Below are 18,518 nucleotides of genomic sequence, written 5' to 3' on the forward strand. Positions count from 1 at the left end.
AGGTGTTTCATGAGGTCCAGGAACAGCTTAAAGAAGAGGTCTAAGCTTTTTTTTTTCCCCCTCCCCCTAGTTGACCTACTAAAATATCTTCTCTTCCTTGCAGGCCTTGCTTTGTTGTGCAGTCTAAGAAATACGTTCTTTTCAGCTTATTTTCATAAGAAATCGTTCATATAGCTTTATCCCCATGTTCTGCTTATCCATATTTCTTATTCTGACCACTAAATGGGCACTTGGTCATGTTGATTCCCACTTTATTTTGTATCCTTTTCTATTCTTCTGGCCATGACATCAGAAGACATGTTTGAACCTAATGAGGCTTGATCCTGACCAAGCGTAAATCAGAGGAGCTCAACTGAAACCATATTATCCCAGTTTCCTCACAGGAAATCTAGATGAGGTGTCCCCCTTCACTGGGAAATCTGCCAGTTTATAAGACAGTTTTCCATAAGCTCAAACACCTGAACGGGCTTAAAATGCTCCACAAAGAAGGGCAAGTCATACTGATCTCCTGCTTTTTTCCTTTGAAGAAGGTTTCCTGGGGGAAAAGGTTCTTAATTTTATTTTCTGCTTTAAGCGTGGGGAAAACACATTCATTTTATTAGCTCACACCTAAAAGATCTTTGGTAAGCAAACTATTAGAAAGCAAAGTGAATAAAAAGACTGAATCAATGCACAGATTTGATCTGTTAAGAGCATATGTATATACTTCATATATATGTGTGGATATATAAAACGGTGAAATTCTGGCTCAATTGACTTTACCGAGGTCAGAATTTCACCCATAAGCTTATTATTATTGTCAATACTTCCAAGTCTATTATAGAGCTTTTAACTAAAAGGCCTCCAGAGCAAAGAGAATCAAAGTCATGGGAGTTTTTGCCCCTGTAAGAGAGACAGCAAGGAAAGACTGGCAATGGCCATTCCACAAAGTGTTTCATATTGAGCAGAGACACTATAAGCAGTGCAGTGTGTGAGCGAGTCCTCTCTTCCACTTGACTCAAGGACAATCAATTTTATTTTCAAAATGTCATAATCACTGGTATTGATCAACACTCCCTAATGGGGGTGCTCTCGAATCCATACAGGCTTGGGCTATCGCCATTTCCCTAGCAATTCAGGCTCAATTAGGCTGCCTTGCTAATGCGTGTCAGCTTCATTTAATTGCTCTCAGGCCTGCAGTGTGCGAAAAGGGCAAGCTGACAGAGTAATCCCACACTTCCACTTTGCAGTGAGCTGTGCCTATTTGTTTTATTTGTTCACATTTTAAAGGGCTAAGCACTTGCTATATGGAAAACACAGGAGAGTAAAAGTCAAGAAGTATTAATAAGCCTTGGAAAACAGAGTGAGAACTCAATTGCTTTTGCAAAGAATTGCTGATGTTTTTCCATATTTTGAAAAGAAGGTGGATTCTGCAGCTGATGAGGGTGCTCGTGAGTAGCGTTTATCTCATGGAAACCTCGGTAAAAACTGAGTGGAAGAAAATGTCTTATAACAGTTCCATCCTAGGGAAAACAACCTGTTTATTTGTTGGTTGGCTGATGATAACGTGGCAGAAGCAGCCTCTCAAGGAAGCTGGTAATGAGCTGGGGATCATAGGGTTATGGTCTCTTTCACAGTATTTAACATTAATGTTAGCAAATGTTAATAAATTAGGAGATAGGGATGGCTGCAAGCCAGCAGAGGTGAAATGGCCATTAACCACCTAAGCTCTCCAGCCTCTGAAAGAAGTACGTGTGTAGCTCACATTTCCCACAGCAGAGCAGTTGTGAGCTGACACAAAGGAATCACCTGAGAGTGTCAAGAGTGCCAGGCTGCAGACAGACACTCTTGGGCCTTTACATCTAGATCTGAAACCTAGAGGAGGAAAAATGCAGATATGAGGGAAGTGAGAGAAAAGACCTCCAAGGGGTCTCCCTAGAGCACAATACCGCCTTTATAATTGGGCTATATGAACACAGCCACCTTCTCACCTCATGGATAAAGATTAGGATTGATAAAGGAATAAAGATGTCATAGAAACTCCTGGAATGTGGAGTGGACTCTCTGCCACGAGTCTTGGATTGTCAGCTCCAAAATCTGCTACATATCTTGGGAATCAGACCTGCATCCCATCATAAAAGACAGACTAAGGTTGCATATTATTTTTGTTTCTTTCTAATTTTGTTATTACATGTAGTGGATGCTGCTAATCAAATGTCTGCCTGCTACTTGGGGGAAGGGAAGCAAGAGGCATACAATAGATTTTGGGTCATTTGATTCCCTGGAGCCAGTGGCTCTGCATAAGTGACTGCATAGCCTGTCTGGAGGGACCTGTGCTCCAAAGAGAGCTTCTGGGCTGAAGGAAGCTGTAGGATTTAGCCAAGATGATGTTGTCTTTCTGCTACCAGCTAGCAAGTTTGGAGAAAGCATCATCCTCAACATCATACCTGTAATCCTGTCTCCTGGAAGAGGTAAGTGTCAACATCTCATCTCCACAGCTTTGCAGTCTCACTGTACTTACCCACAGGGTTGTGCCCTGTGTTTTGTCTGACAGGACTATAGTAGGAGAGCATTAAAAAGGGAAAAAGAAAATAAACTCAATCCAATCCTGGGAGCTCTAAAGCAGTTCTACATTTTTTGTAGAATCACAGAATGCTTTAGGCTGGGAGAGACCTTAAAGATCATCTAGTTCCAAGCCCCCTGCCATGGGCAGGGACACCTTCCACTAGACCAGGTTGCTCAAAACCCTGTTGAACGTAGTCTTTTATTTAAAGTTCCTTTATACACATACTTAGATATTCATTTATGTATATGTATATATGTAATTACCAGCTTTAGTTTGAAATTCATTTGAAATGAATGAAGCCCTTATCATGCCTAGGGATGCTTTACAAAGTTTCTTTAAATTGATCACTGTGGAATCTTATATACAGCAGCTTATTAAATGTGTGTTCTATGGGTATGGCCTACAAATAATTTTTGTGTTACAGGTTACTAAAGACAGGTCTCTTTAGACTTTTAGATGTAGAAAATGGAAACCCAGCTGCTGCACCCCCCTACTCCCCAAATTTTCTTCACCCAGGCTTGTTTCAAGTATGTTTGAGTTTAAAAAGTTACATTACACAACTGTTTCAATATAAAGAAGCAAAGAGAAAATTCATAACTCTAGTAACATGATCATTGATGTCTATGGGCCACATGCCAGAAACACTAAGGCCAGTAATGCACAATTTAAACTTAACTACAATTGGTTATTAGGATAATAAATATACACACATATGTACCTGGTGAAATCTTCCTGAAATTAGAAGGGGCATGGAAAATGCCATCCACTTGCAAAAACACTCTGTTTTACAGTAAGAACAGCAGGGTCTGGAGCAGGGAAGAGGTGTCACACAATTCACTGTACATGACCAAATTAATTGCCACCTTAAGCCAGCCACTCTTTCCTTGTGCAGGGCTTTGACAAAGGAGTGGTGTAGTGAGGACGCAAATGCCACTGTACAACCGAAGGAGGGACGCTCACGTCTTCTTGTAGAAACCTCACAAACTGACTGGGTGAGATGCTGCCTGTTTCAGCCAACTTCTACTCTTCTTGAAAGCTGGATGCAACAAAACATTGAGAATTAAGCCAAATCTGAGTGTATCAGAAAGGCCTCTTCTTAAAAGAGTGCCATCATCACCATTATGCCCGCAAACTATAGTTCTTAGTGGGCCTCAGCAGCACACGAGAAAAGTACCATCTGCTCACTACCAAGAGACAGGTGTCACGAAAACCAGAGTCCCCAAATCACAGAACTGCAGAATCACAGAATGGAAGGGGTTGGAAGGAACCTCTAGAGATCATCTATTACAGCTCCCTGCTAAAGCAAGTTCACCTCGATCAGGTCACACAGGAATGTCTCCAGATGGGTTTGGAAATCTCCAGAGGAGACTCTACACCCTCCCTGGGCAGCCTATGCCAGGGATCCCTCACCCTCACAGCAGATAAGTTTCTCATGTTCAAGTAGAACTTCTTCTGTTGCATCTTGTGTTTGTTACCCCTTGTCCTGTCACTGGGCACCACAGAAAAAAGACTCACCCCATCCTCTTGACACCCTCCCTTTAGGTATTTGTCTCCCCAGCCCTTGCCTTTGGAATGAAGCCCACTGTGAGCCTGTGTTTAGGCTTGCTGGAGTCTCAAAAGAAATAATTCTAAATGAAAAACAAAAGCTTAGTATGTTTCTGGCAGTGTATATATGGTGCTTTGTGTTCTCCTTACAGTGTCAGTGATGTGGTGCACTAGGTTTTGTAATGCGTATTGCTGTTTATTTGAATGACTGTTTTTTAAGGTGCATTTATAACGGCAGGTTTTCTGAACACCTACAACTTGGGTATTATCTTTTTTTTGCTACAGTTTCTCACAAATCATTCATGTGTGAAGGGAGATGTAATGGGTCATGTTGTACCACGATTATAACACCTTCAAGATTGTCTTTAGGAACCTTGTCCTTCACTATCACAACCAATGTAAAAGTGATTTGGCACAAAAACATAGTTACTATAATTTGTGGGTTTTCTGTTGGAAGATCAATTTTATTGTTTTAATGGGTTTTTTTTTACATTTATATGATTTTAAATTCTTTGCACAAGCATAGCAACTATTTAAAAGTGGGTTTGTTTTGTTTTTTTAATAAGACAAGACTAAGAAATATGGTATGGTGAGTCTTTCCTTACAAGAACACAGAGAGATAATGTTTGCAAAAGAAAATCTATCCAGGAAGAAATATTGCCTAAAATTAAAGTGTTTGCTGTTATCAGATAATGAATGTCTGGAGTAGCCTTCTGATGACTAGCAAGGACTCACATTGGAGAAGTTAATGGAGAACTGTCTCCTGTGAGAGGGACCCCATGCTGGAGCGGGGGGAGCGTGTCAGGAGGAAGGACCAGCAGAGACGTTGTGTGATGAACTGACTGCAACATTCATTCCCCATCCCTCTGAGCCACTTAGGGAGAGGAGAAAGAGAAATCAGGAGGGAAGTCGAGTTGAGTAAGTAGGGAGAGGTGAGGTGAAGGTATTTTAAGATTTTGCTTTATTTCTCATTATCTGACTCTAATTTGGCTGGCAATAAGTTACATTAATTTTCCTGAGTCTGTTTTGCCAGTAATGGTAATTGCTGAGTGACCTCCTTGTTCTTCTCTTGACCTACAAGCCTTACATTATATTTTCTCTCCCCTGACTATCTGAGGAGAGGGAGTGATAGAGTAGCTTGGTAGGCACCTGATGTCTGGTCAAGGTCAATCCACTACAATGGCAAAAAATTTTCACCAGGTTTCTATGATACAACTGATGAGGCAGAGCAATGGAATACAAGATCTTCATTATCTGCTCAAAACTGGGAAAATAAAATGAAAAGACTGAAAAGAAAATAAATGAATATAGATGAATGAAAATAATTAATCAGAAGCTTAATTCTAAATATTCCTTACAAAGAAGTTGCATCATGACAACATACAAACTATCCAGTCCTCTTGTTCTAATCTGAGCAGAGCAGTTCAGATATCTTCATGTAACAACCACTAACCAGTTGATATCACGCTTGCATCTAACTACTGTAAGTTGAAATGCTTACCGAGCATGGATAGGACTGGACACAAACCCAGCACACATTTACACAGTAAGAAATTCAACAAAGTAAATTGCACAGAAGGGAGTTGAGAGGTATTTGGCAGGTTGTCAAAGATATTGCCACAGTTTTGCTGAAGATTTGGACTAATCAAGTTATAACAGAAAAATGGGACCTCACAAGAACAAAAGTTAAAGGAAATATTCAGATAGGTTATGGAAACTTCCACTTAACGTAGTGGCTACTTAATGTACTTGACATCAGGGCTGAATTCAACTACAAAGAACCTAAGCCCAGAAAGAAAGGAAGAGACCAAAAAGTAGCTGTTGGAACACAACCTCAAATTCCTTTCCTTTCTTTGAACTTGGGTGATGTGAAATATAAGTTCTTAAAACAAATCTGTATTTGTGAAAGCAGCATAGTCATTCTTTGCTTCTCTCCAGTCAAGGCTATTCCACAAAAACGGTAACTTTATAATCTTCTTGGTATAGAGTTAATCTGAACAGTCAGCTTTCCCTGAGAAGTTGAAGGAACACTGCTACTACAAGCATGTATAGGAGGGACGTTCTGTAATGAGTCTTCTGGCTCTTAGTTTGCTACCTCATTGCAGAAGTTGCATGGCAAACATAAGCACACTGACCCATAAAAATGGGCTTTGAACAGTACTTCTGAATGTCTCATTCCTTCAAAGGCCAAAACTGGGAGACTAATGGTCATTAGAGAAGCTCACATTGCATGCACACATTAGCACTCTCTTCCCCTGGAGGTCATACAATTTCTAGACATACAGCTGAAGTTCCCTCTATTCCTTCTACAAAATATTTTGAAGATGTGTTTTGGCCACTCGTGTTCTTTTTTTTTTTCTCCTTAGTGAGCCTCCCCATTTTCTGAGAGGAAGGGAAGGAATCCATCCCTTTCAGTCCTGGGCAACATCTTGGCAAGCTATTCGTCACAGTTCAGTTGTTAGAGTTAACCATTCTCTAGCCACCTCTGGTCAGCTGGCTGCTTTGCGAGCAAGATGAATATTCTTTGACTGAGGTCCATGGGAACAAGTGTAAATACTGAATATTGGCTGATACACTGTTCAGTCAGATTTCCTGAACCTTTATGCCTAAACTGTGTCTGAAGTAAACCACTCACTCTGACTAATTAAGTGCCTAAATTTTAACCTGCAGAGTCTCTGGGATGTTTTAGGGTCATCTCACACACTATTCAGAGAAGAAGAGTGGAGCTCATGTTTCTGCATCTTTCAGACACTGACAGTGTCATTAGCTACTACAGAGAGCACAAAGAAAAGCCCTATTAATTTAGCATGCAAACTTATAATCAGGTAATGCAAGGGAAATGCCAAACATGGCACACCAAAGACAGGCAGAAGAAAATAGATTTTAAAAGTCAATTTGCAATTGTTTCCCTCTTGACTTCTTTAGCTCCTCTGCACATTTTTTCACTGATTTGGCAGGCTGGTTATAGCTGCTCATTTAAAAGAGATCTATGCTGTTTGTACAGCTTTCTGACATTCTGGCTGCAAACTCATTTCACATACTAACTACTATTGGGTTTGATCCATCTTTAGCAATCAGATATCACCGATGTTAATACTAGTATTTGTTCCTTTGTTTATGGATGATGCCCATATATGAAATGGTAAATGGTGAATATGTACAACCTAGATGAAATCATGTGGTTAACTCCATGATGTCAGGAAGTTGCTACTGTATTTAAAAAAAAAATATCAAATAACAGACAATTCTAAGAAAAAGATACTACAAAGCTCCACCTTCTTTCTGTATCTTGATTCTTCCATTCCGTAGATAATTCATATTCATCTTTCCCTGTAGTTGATCATTATTACTACCAAATCAGTAACTAGATAATAAACTCTTTAAAGACAAAATCTAATGGATTTATTGGCTTTTCGGATTTGATATTTTGTTCCTCACCAGTGAAGAACCCATTCTACAGCCACATGCAACTGCTGTAGATTTTCTTTTCCTGTTATCAACTGCAGGCAAGAATTTTGCAGTGCCAGCTGGGGAAAAAGGTCTCATGTCAGAAGTTGAGGGTGCTTTTGGGCAGAAAATGTTATTCAAATAATTATAGATTAATGAGCACTGCATTTGAAGAGAGTGCAAACTGGCAGTGCCCAGTTGAAGATTTAATTCTGTTGCTGAAGAGTGAACTGGAGCGATTTTAGCTTTTCTTTAAGAACAAAAGTCAACATAAGCAGATACGATGTTTCTGAAAGAAGCCTGGATAAAAAGCGTCTTACCTCCTCTTTACAAATATCATCTCTTCTGATGGTTCAAGACATCAAAGATGGACAATCCTAACCTTTTTACACCATGAGTAGCTCTTGCTGTCCCTCTTTCTTTCTTTACAGGTAAAGACCTGCAAAATACAGAACATAGCTTAAACTTCTTGATAATATGTCGTAACAGTAATTATCACATCTTTTTGTATCTGAATATGTGTACGAGCTTTGGAAGACTTCTGTGCATCAAGGGACTTAAAACTTTGCCAAACTCGGGACAGGTGCAAGGATTGTTATCCCTGCTTTCACCAATGACAGCCATCCTCAGCCCCTTGTGGCATAGGATGGAGCCTGAGACACCAGAGCTGGCTGTCAACAGCAGGGCCTCTGTTGCTGAGCACAAACAACTGCTACCTGGTGTGTGGGATATTCACAGAGAACTGCACTCAAAACTGTAGTTCACACCAAGCACCCATGTGCAGCTCGGACACCACAAGCACCATGACACATTTCTGAGAAGAGGTAACACACCCTGTGTCCAGGACAGAGGCAAGTACCCCAGCCCGATGCCATCTACATCATCTGTGTCCAAGGGAAATGAGTATTTCAGCAGAGGATGAGCTGAATTATCTGCTGCCTCTGATTTAAACTTCCAAGATGTTCAATGGCAACTGTCTTCAACTCATGTTTCATCTGAATGCATGTGGAAAAAGCCACCGATAGCTCCCCGTAGGTCAATTGCAGAATCCCAAAGGATGTAGCCAATAGCTCCTTTCCTATTTAAATGCAGTCTGAATTGGGTACTAACTACCTGCTGTGTTTGGCAGATCTCTTATTCCTAAAATAAATAACTGTATGAAAAGTCATAAACTCTATATTGGACTTTTTCATTTTAAAAAAAAAATCAAAGTAACATCGGGATTTTAGCAGCCTCACTTATTGCAGTAAATCTGGCTTCCACAGCTGTTCGTGTTGTACTGTGTGCTTCAGCCAAATGTAGCTGCAGTCCAACATTTCCTTCTTAAGGTATCCTTTACCCAGAGCAAAGCCAAGTGAATTTTGGACAGGACTAGCATACTAGAAATTATGAATGTGCTCTTATTAGAGCAGGTTGCATGGTTTACATTAAATATTCATTCAAATAACAATCCAGCAAAATGTTTGTCATGATGATAGTTACTTTGGCTAAAAGAACACATTTTTCCTCCAGCCTCCACCTATATTTATCATATCGAAAATCTGAGGATGTTAATGAAGATCTTGCTTAAATTTGGCTGAGCTCCTTCACTGGTGCCAAATCCTGTTTTCCTGTTTTATAGCTGTACCATTTCAGAAATTGCTTGGTTCTCACTAGGGACAATCCTTTTACAGGTTCCACTGCAGCTCATAAAAGGGAAAAGAAAAAAAAATAAAGAAGGCGGGGGGAAGTAGCATTTTCTCCTCCTGCCTCTGTTGAGCTGAGACCCACAGAATGCCTCATAAAGCGGTTTGATTTCAGCGTCATGGTTTCTCGTGCAGAACTGGGTTTACCTCCACCCATCACCCCACTGTGATCACTATGGGCTCAGTGTGCCTTTCTCTAACTCCCTTTCTTCAGTAACCAGCTCTTTGTGCTGCCCTGCTTTCACAGGCATGTCCCCATTCTTGCAAGAATATCTCTTTCCCTGGCCACAGATGCCTTCCGCTTTTTTTTTTCCTAATCCTCCTCTGCCATAAACATTTCTACATGGCCCTCATTTGTGCTGGGGACTCTAACGGCACTTGTGTTTGGCAGTCATTCGGTAGACACTCTGAAGCAGGTCTTGATCCTGCAGGGGACTACAAAGGATCACAGAGGCCTCCCCTGGCCAGGCAGCTGATAGGGTACATGCTAAACTTTGCACATTCCTTAACACAGAGCAAAATTATATTTATGACACACTTCATAAAGTAGTTGCTCCACAGAGCTAATCAGAAACTATGGACTGTAAAGGATTCCATGTTCTCAGATAGAAAACATGTTAGTTTTATACTTCTTGTCTTCTTTTTATTACTTTCCAATTTTATGGCTGAGGCATGTTTCCAAAGCCTCAGCATCACCCACACGTGTGGTACAGCACATTTACACACACCAAGTGGTACTGCTGTTCACTTTTTTCTTCCTGAAGTCAGGGATATAAACACCGGCCAAATATGCAATGGGTACCATGTATCTAGAGTCAAACCATGAAAGAAAGATTTCCTCTAAAAAACAGAGAACTTCAGTGTTCTAGCAGAATTACATACTTTACTCTGAATCAAAAACACAGCTAGCAAATAAATTCGTTGCAGTAATAAAGTTAAAGATTAGCAATATTGCCATCATGTGGCTTCTGTGAGTAAATGCTCAGGCATGACCCTGAATTTGTTAAGCACCAGAAAGCAGAATGCATCTGAACTCTGCTGTTAAGAGTAAGAGGCAATATTTGAAGTTGCTTGTTACTCTTAAAGAATATTATAATCTCTTCCTTACAGCAATGACTTATGTAGCAAGAATTTGTGTACAATAGATAAGATTAACCCTTCCACTATGACCCTTGTCCTCATGGATTTATAGCTCTTATTTAGGAATTCACTCCAAAATGAATCCAATCAGAAACTATGTTGGTAAAAATCTGCTCTTACTGCAGAAATCAAGGACAAAAAAAGACCAAGTAGTCCGTTTAGATGTCATTCATATTTGAAACTGCTTGTAAAGAAAGTTGTAATGGTCAAACCTCTTGAGTTGTTTTATCTAATGATTGCTATGACATTTGCTCTTTCTCTCTCCCACCTCTCACTCCATTATCTGCACTATCACAAAAAGCTCTTCTAAACTGACTACAAAACGTGCAAGGAAAGGAACTTCCACAGCCTATGTCAGAAGAGCTGGATTTTGCTTTGTTAGCTACATAGAAAACAGCTACCAGTATCCTATCACATACTAAGATGCCTCAACTCCTGGCAGGAACTAATGTGAACAACATGACTTGTATTTGCAAGTTTTGCAGAAACAGAAAGTGTGGACACACTTGATAATATTTCTAAGTTGTTGCAAACTTCCAATGCCATTTTGAAAACTGCTTTCTTATTTCTGTGGGTGAATCTGACCACAGTGTATTTACTACCAGCACCTGCTCCAGCAACTAATGCATACCAGGTGTTTACAAGGTACTCCAATTTTCTTGCTTGAAGAACACTATATAGGTACAAAGTGCAACTGTTTTATATACACACACACTTTCCCACTGCAGAGCATTCACCATTCCAAGACATATATTGCAATAATCAATAAGCCATCTTTGTTACTGAACTGTCTGCTCTAAATTACACACATTGTATCTAGACAAAGTATTGCAGGAGAAGGCTGTTTTGTGTTATTACTATATATGCAAGCAAGAAACACTGATTTAGCCTGTTGCTAGCTCCAGACATTGCCTTCTTGTAATAATCAATTGTATGGCAGAGATGCAGCATTTTCATGGGGCCAAAGCTCAAATTTAAAATACTGAAGCACACAGCCAACATATTATCTCTCTTCTACTTGCAGAGTAAATCCATACCTTCTTTCCTTCCCCATCACTCATTTTTAAATATATCCAGCTGGTGCAACCCCACTGGTGCCAGGAAAAAGGAAAACAAAAACATCCACAAGGGTCCCGCAGCTCCTAATATGCAGGAGACAGCACTCACTGATTGAGCTCAAACTACTATTTTAAACTAGTTCAATTAAACAGGCTAAGATCACACAGATAGCCATAGCCATTCCTGTTTCAATCTGGCCTATTTCCATTTCCCTTAGCAAACATCACTTAAGAATTCCTTATTTCAGCTCTGCTGAAACCAAAACAGAATGCCTGCCCTGCTTATTTATTTACTTTTCTTGGCCAAGTACACAGGAGAATTTTATGTCGAGACAAAATCTGACATTATTTATCATCATCATTGTTGTGCCCAGGAATTACATAATGCAAGGGAAGATTCTACAGAAGAATGTCAGAGAAATAAGGCCTTTCAAAACTAAGCTTTCCTGGTTAATGTAACTCATAGCAAGAAAAACATTTTAAGTGGGAAGTGTTCAAGGACATCCATACAGTAGGCAAGAGTGTGAACTCGTGTGTGGTGTGTACCTGATAGAATGAACCTAACGTGGCTGCAGACAGTTTTAAATGATTGGACAACATAAAGAAACTCCAAACACAGAGGCTTTGGGGAGTGAAGGCAAGCACCAATCAGCCCATACAGAAAAGATACCAACAGCTTCCCTGTTAAAAGACAAAAAGCAGGTTCTTCTCCTTTCAAAAACACCAGGATCAGGTTTTCACAGTCCCTGGACGAGCCCCGATTTATGACCAGTTTCCAGACAGAATGAAATCTGTGAACCTTTTTAATTATTCATGCTCAAAGAGGCAAACCCTCTCGGGTTGCAGGCCAAGAGGCCTCAGGGCCGTGGCTTTCTGGGGTTGTCAGTTGAGGGAATAATCTGTCGGATTTTCAGCAATATCACTTGGCTGAAAGTGACTGTTGGGCTCAAGGAAAACAGCAGAGTATGCTGGTTTCGCACACATGAAAGGGAACTGTCAGGAGAAAAGACTTAACTGATCCCTATTTGCACGTTCCTGTTGTTCTGCTGATGTTGGAGCACCTGCAGCCTGGGCACCAGAGCACTTGGGCAGCTGGGCAGGCAGAGGCAGGCCGTGCCGGTGGGAGGGAGAGAGGTAGGCTCACTCCCTCACAGATTGTTAGACCACATGGAAGATCTTCTCATGTGTGGAAGAGAGAGGAAGGAGAGCAAGAAGAGCAGTGGCAAGGAAAAGGCCACTCAGTAAAGCCCTGAGCACCCAGATCGGGCCAATCTCAGTACCTACAAGCTGTCTCCATGCAACAAGTAGCTTTATGAGCTCTTGAAATAGTATTGAAAAAATGGCAGTACCCCAAAATGCTGTGTGTGAGGAAGAACAGAACTGCCATGTGGGGCTCTGGGCTAGTCAGGGAGAATGATAACCAGTATCAAGCATGGCGATTTTGCTTCAGAGCTTATTCACAGAGTCAATGCTCCCAAAGAAGGGCTGAGAGATCTCCTGAGCAGGCCTGTGCAGAAGAAGGTGCAGAGTGGGGAAAAAATACCTGGTAAATGTAATACCATCTTGCACCTTGAATGCTCTTTGCCTGCTAGACTTTTCTCAATACCAAAATTTAAGTCAGTCTCTCCATTAAGACTGCCAGCACCTCTGGCTGGTTGCTCCTACAGCCAAAGGTTTTGCTGGATGTATGTGCAATAAGTCTTTCATACTCCTGGAACCCCAGTGGGGTGTGTCAGCTCAACCCAGGATGCTGGCTAATCAAAAGTCAATTGCTTGGAGTCTGCACTGCCAGCTCCTGTCAGAATAACCTTCAGACTTGCCTGACGCTCTGCTGCTGAGTGGAGTAGGAGAGGCTGAGCTTTTTCACAGCTGGCAGCATGAAGGAGACCTCTTGACTGAAGTCAGACTGTTTTATTTTCCTCCTGAAAGGATTCTTTCCTGTAGAAGCCTATTTTTAAGCTTTTCTTCTTCATCAGGTGGAAAGGAAACAAAAAACCAACTTTTTAGAAAGTTTTTTGTGTGACCTACTCTAGGTGGCCTGCTCTGGCAGGGGGATTTGACTAGATGATCTCTTTAGGTGCCTTCCAACCCTTAAGATTCTGTGGTTCTGTAAAGATTATGAGAAATGTCTTTAAGTAGATAGAAGTCTGGAGTAGAGGTGAGTTTCTGCTTAGTTTGCTTAGTTTGGGGGAACGCTGTCACCTGCTGGCAGGAGACTGCAAAACTAAGACTTTTGTGGCAAGAAAAGAGCCTTCCCATTCCAGAGGGGTCGGGTTGAAGGGGAAGCAATAATACAAATATAACTTATCCTGGAAAACTATGTGCTCTTTGGTAAGAGGGATCATCACTGGACTGAGAGTCCTGCATAGGAACTCCCAATGATACCAAACTGCTTACCTCCAACGTACCACTAATAAGGCTTTCTGCATTCTTGGACTTCCCATCCACTTCTTTCTTCCCATTGCCAGTTTATTGTCCTTGAGTTACCAACCCTCAAACATTTCTCTATATCCAATCTCAAAAAACTTTAACCAACACCCTTGAGCCTCCTTTCTCAACCAGCTCCATTTCTACCTACACTCTGTCTCTCCTTTTCTATATCTGAGGCCCTTTCTCTTATTTCACGTGGCAAAGAGAGGGTAGGAGCGCTGTCTCACATCTGCCTGATATAATTTCCTTTTTGGTCCTGGAGTGCACTTACATATAAAAGAGCACTTACAGAATTGGGGTCTGCTGCACATCTTTCTGTATGCTGTTCTTTGTCCTCAGCGCAGGGAAATGCAAAGGGGTGAGAATCCAGCTGCCCTATGGACATCTCCACTCTGTCCAAGCAGGAGCTTGGAGTTTGGAGAAGGTACTCAACAGTGTTCTTCATCTGTTAAAGAAGATATGAAGAAGCACATCTCCTATATTTGACCAAATGTACTTGTATGTTTGCAAAAGTGATTATATAGTCAGAAGCAGATGAGAGATTTTGCTTGTGAGAGATACTCATTGCTCTGTGAGTTAGAAGTGGACTGGTAAAACAACCACGACCACTGTTTCCATGTAATTCTTCATATGGAAAAGCTGTATCTTCTGTACATAAGACCTTTTAGATACTGACAAAACAATACTGCTCAACTCATCAGTCTGCAGCCTCTACTTATCATAGAATGGTTTACGTTGGGAGTGACCTTTAAAGATCATCTAGTCCAATCCCCCCATCTCTTACTACTTCTGAACATCTAGCCCTTGTATGCTACATTTGGGAGTGTCCTTTCTCCAGCTTTCCATGCTTGTAATAGTCATTTATATACATAAATTCTACAACGAAATTTACTGTTGCCATATAGCAATAATCTAGAGCCTTTGAACTGCAACGAGAAGAAATGAAGCTCATGTAAACAGAGAATGGGCATACACTGCCTAGAGATTCTGGTTTGGATGCATAGGCAAATATCAACCAAATTTTGACAAAAGGGCAGTGGTTAAATAACTGCAAGATGTACTAGTACAGGCAGCTGGATAGAAGAACGCTTAAAACTAACATCAATAGTACAGGAGAAGGATGTCCAGCTGTCTACAACTTAACCATTGTTACTCACCAGAAAGTCTTTCCAGGAGCAAGGCAGTCACGAATCCTCCTCATCTAACTATTGCAAAATCTATCTGAAACCCCTAGTGCAATTAGCTATATATCCATATGAAACAAGGCCTCCCGGGTTCAGAGGCTCACAGAAGCATTTGGTTTTTAAAGTGGTATGTCCACATACACTTCTATCGAGGAGCAAGAGATCCTCAAGATTTTAACCTAGCAGTGACTCAACAATGGAAAAGACCTATCATCGACTGAGCAGCACCAGCCTGACACACAGTGGAAGCTGCAAGAAGTGCCTTTCTAGGCAGGAATGAAAAACAACATCTAAGTAAGGAGTCTTCTTGCACTTGCACACAGAACACATTTCACGTGTCAGGATTGCTTGCATACTGCCCTTACTCCTGTCACCCTATATGGCTACTATCTTCTATGCTGCAGCAGTCTAGTGTGACTCTTCTTCATTTCCTTTTAATGGGCTGGAAGAGAAATAACATGACAGAACAACCTTTTAAAATAGATTAGGATAGGTGTGATGATATCATTATATGGACATAAGTGATTAGTTTTTGACCCATGGGTGGGGCATGCAAACATTTTTCTCTTCTTTTTTTGGCCAGCTTGCACCCACAGAGGTTTGTGGTAGCAATAGTGGTGGCAGCAGCAGGTCCTGGACATTGAAATAGTTTGTGTACCTGTAGCAATCTGTGTATCACAACTTGGTAACTCGTGGCAAAACAATCAAAAGCTAGCTGGAGTGTATACTAATCAGAGAGTCCACACACCTTCCAGATCTCACCCATTAGCTCTTCAAAGAGCTTTTCCACAGAAATTATGCTGAAGATATTGTAGGAAAATTTGGGGCTGCATGTGGCATTTCAGATTTATCATTTTGTTTCCCAACAGATACCAAACTGGGAGGTCTGACTGATTCCCCAGAAGGCTGTGCTGCCATTCAGTGGGATCTTGACCAGCTTGAGAGTTGGGCAGAGAGGAATCTCATGGGGTTCAACAAGGGCAAGTGCAGAGTCCTGCATCTGGGGAGGAACAACCCCATGCACCAGTACAGGCTGGGGATTGACCTGCTGGAGAGCAGCTCTGCAGAGAGAGACCTGGGAGTCCTGATTGACAATAAACTAAACGTGAGCCAGCAATGTGCCCTCGTGGCCAAGAAGGCCAATGGCATCCTGGGATGCATCAAGAAGAGTGTGGCCAGCAGGTCAAGGGAGGCTCTTCTTCCCCTGTACTCTGCCCTGCTGAGGCCTCATCTGGAGCACTGTGTCCAGTTTTGGGCTCCCCAGCTCAAGAGGGACAGAGAACTTCTGGAGAGTGTCTAGTGGAAGGCTACCGAGATGATCACAGGATTGGAACTTTTCTCAAACATGGAAAGGCTGCAGGACCTGGGGCTCTTGAGCCTGCAGAAAAAGACCAAGGGGAGGCCTCCTTATCAATGCTTAAAAACACCTAGACGGTGGGTATAAAGCAAAATATTGAAATAAAAGATATTTTCCTTATTTTTTAAAAATTCCTATTAAAGATAGGAAGATGAGAGTTTCTGTGCAACCTGATAGAGGTGAACCTACTTCAGCAGAGAAATTTGAGTGGATGGTCTCTAGAAGGTCCCTTCCAATGCCTTCCATTCCATGATTCTCAGAAACACCATCACAGTATGGAGTCAGTTACAAAATATTAATTCATGAAAAAGCAAACCCTGACTTCTGAGAAGAAATCTTGTAGAAACCATAGAAACAATTTTTTTGGTGATAATGTTCATCTGTTATACAGATTCACCTACAGCTTGTTTTTAAAAAGAAAACGGTGGGCTCTTTTCTCCTTCTTGCTGCCAGTAGCATTTTTTCATGTAGCCCCAGGAGGAGAAAGCCTGTTATAAAAGTGACTCCTAGCAATTGCTCTGCCACTTCATCTTTACACAGAGGTCTCAGTCTGTGTTTCTGAGGTCTGGGCTTTCCCAGCCCTTCACTGAACTTAGAAAAAAAAGCATGTGGTTTAAAGGTAACAAACTGTTTTTCTGACATGGTAAAATGATTACCCATACATATGGACACAGACTGAAATAAGGAAGTACACAGATTTGAGACATAAAGATGACCTCTTAAAAGATCTACTATCAAGCCAGGGAAGTACATTTAAGACGTGCAAGAAAACCAACCTGAAAAAGGAAAAAGATCACTTCCCTGTAACTTTAGCTCTCCAAGACATCGTCCACATAGATATATGAGACAATGCAGAAGACTTTCTGTGCAGTAGCTGTAGTAGATGTTTACTTGCCACCTTTCATTATGCTTCATGCACCCACAAAAAACCCGTATGATTCTGAGGAAGATGGGAGGAAATGGAATAATGAAGACCACACATCTCAACAGACTCTTAGGACTGGTGACTTCTCCATCTTAAGTGTTAAATCACTTGCTCATTCAAACTATGCCAAACTGGAAATGGCAGAAATCACAAAGACTGGCTGAGGTTGGATGGGAGCTCTGGAGGTCACCTGGTCTAGCCCTCCTGCTCAAGCAGTCCCTTCTGTCAGTCTGGAACCCATGGAAGTGGCTTTGTGTGACTGTGCTCTTTTTTTTTCAGGGGAATGGCCTGTAGGATATTCACTGGTACTGATGCAAGCAGGGCTTGGAAATCCCAAATGATGAGTTCTATTATTCCCTGAGTTTACCAGTAATTTGTCACCTCTCACAGAAGTGAATTCTATTAATTCAGCCCCCTCTTTTTACTGCTGCAAGGTAGAAAGAGGTAGATGCAGGATATTAGTCCTTAGAGTGGGTAAGATCCTTACAGAAAGCACTGAGCGAAATATGACCTTAGAAGCAAACACCTACACCATGCTCATGGCTGCAATATGAACTCAAGGACCATTAGAAGTACGAACAATTTAGCTGGCCAACTAAACATAACATTTAAGTAAAATCTGGACTATAAAGCAGCTTTGAAAGAATTATGTCTATGCAGCACGTCACCTTATGAAGCAGTCAAGAAAAAACTAACAGCATGAGAAGAGTTTCCAGTGTCTGAAGTATGAATGTTATGTGGGGATGGCCCCTTGGAGACTGAACTAGGGATCACAAAAAATCACGAATCTACAATTCTGGCTGGCACAGTGTTAAAAAGACAGTAATTTATTAGGCAAATAAAGGCATCCATTTAAAGAAAAAGGTTAAAAACCTGGTGTCATATAACTTTGACAAAGTAATGTGTAACAGAATCAACAAGAGAAAGAGGAACTGGTAGTGGCAAGTGACAATTAGAACTAAAGGGGAAAAAATTCCTATTAGGGAAGATAAATATCAGAAAGAGCATCCTGACAGAGATGATGATGTGAAAACAATCTCCAAAAGGCAGCAGTGAAAGCCAATTAGATTGTAAGGCAGAGTGAAAACAAGCTGACCAACCATATAAACAAATGTGGATTTTGCCTGAATGGTTATGGTATGAAATAAAGACAAACACTCTGGCAATTTATGATCTTCAGATGCAATTGAGACCTAGTATGC

This window comes from Colius striatus, chromosome 1, assembly GCF_028858725.1.
Source record: "Colius striatus isolate bColStr4 chromosome 1, bColStr4.1.hap1, whole genome shotgun sequence".
Classification (NCBI taxonomy): domain Eukaryota; kingdom Metazoa; phylum Chordata; class Aves; order Coliiformes; family Coliidae; genus Colius; species Colius striatus.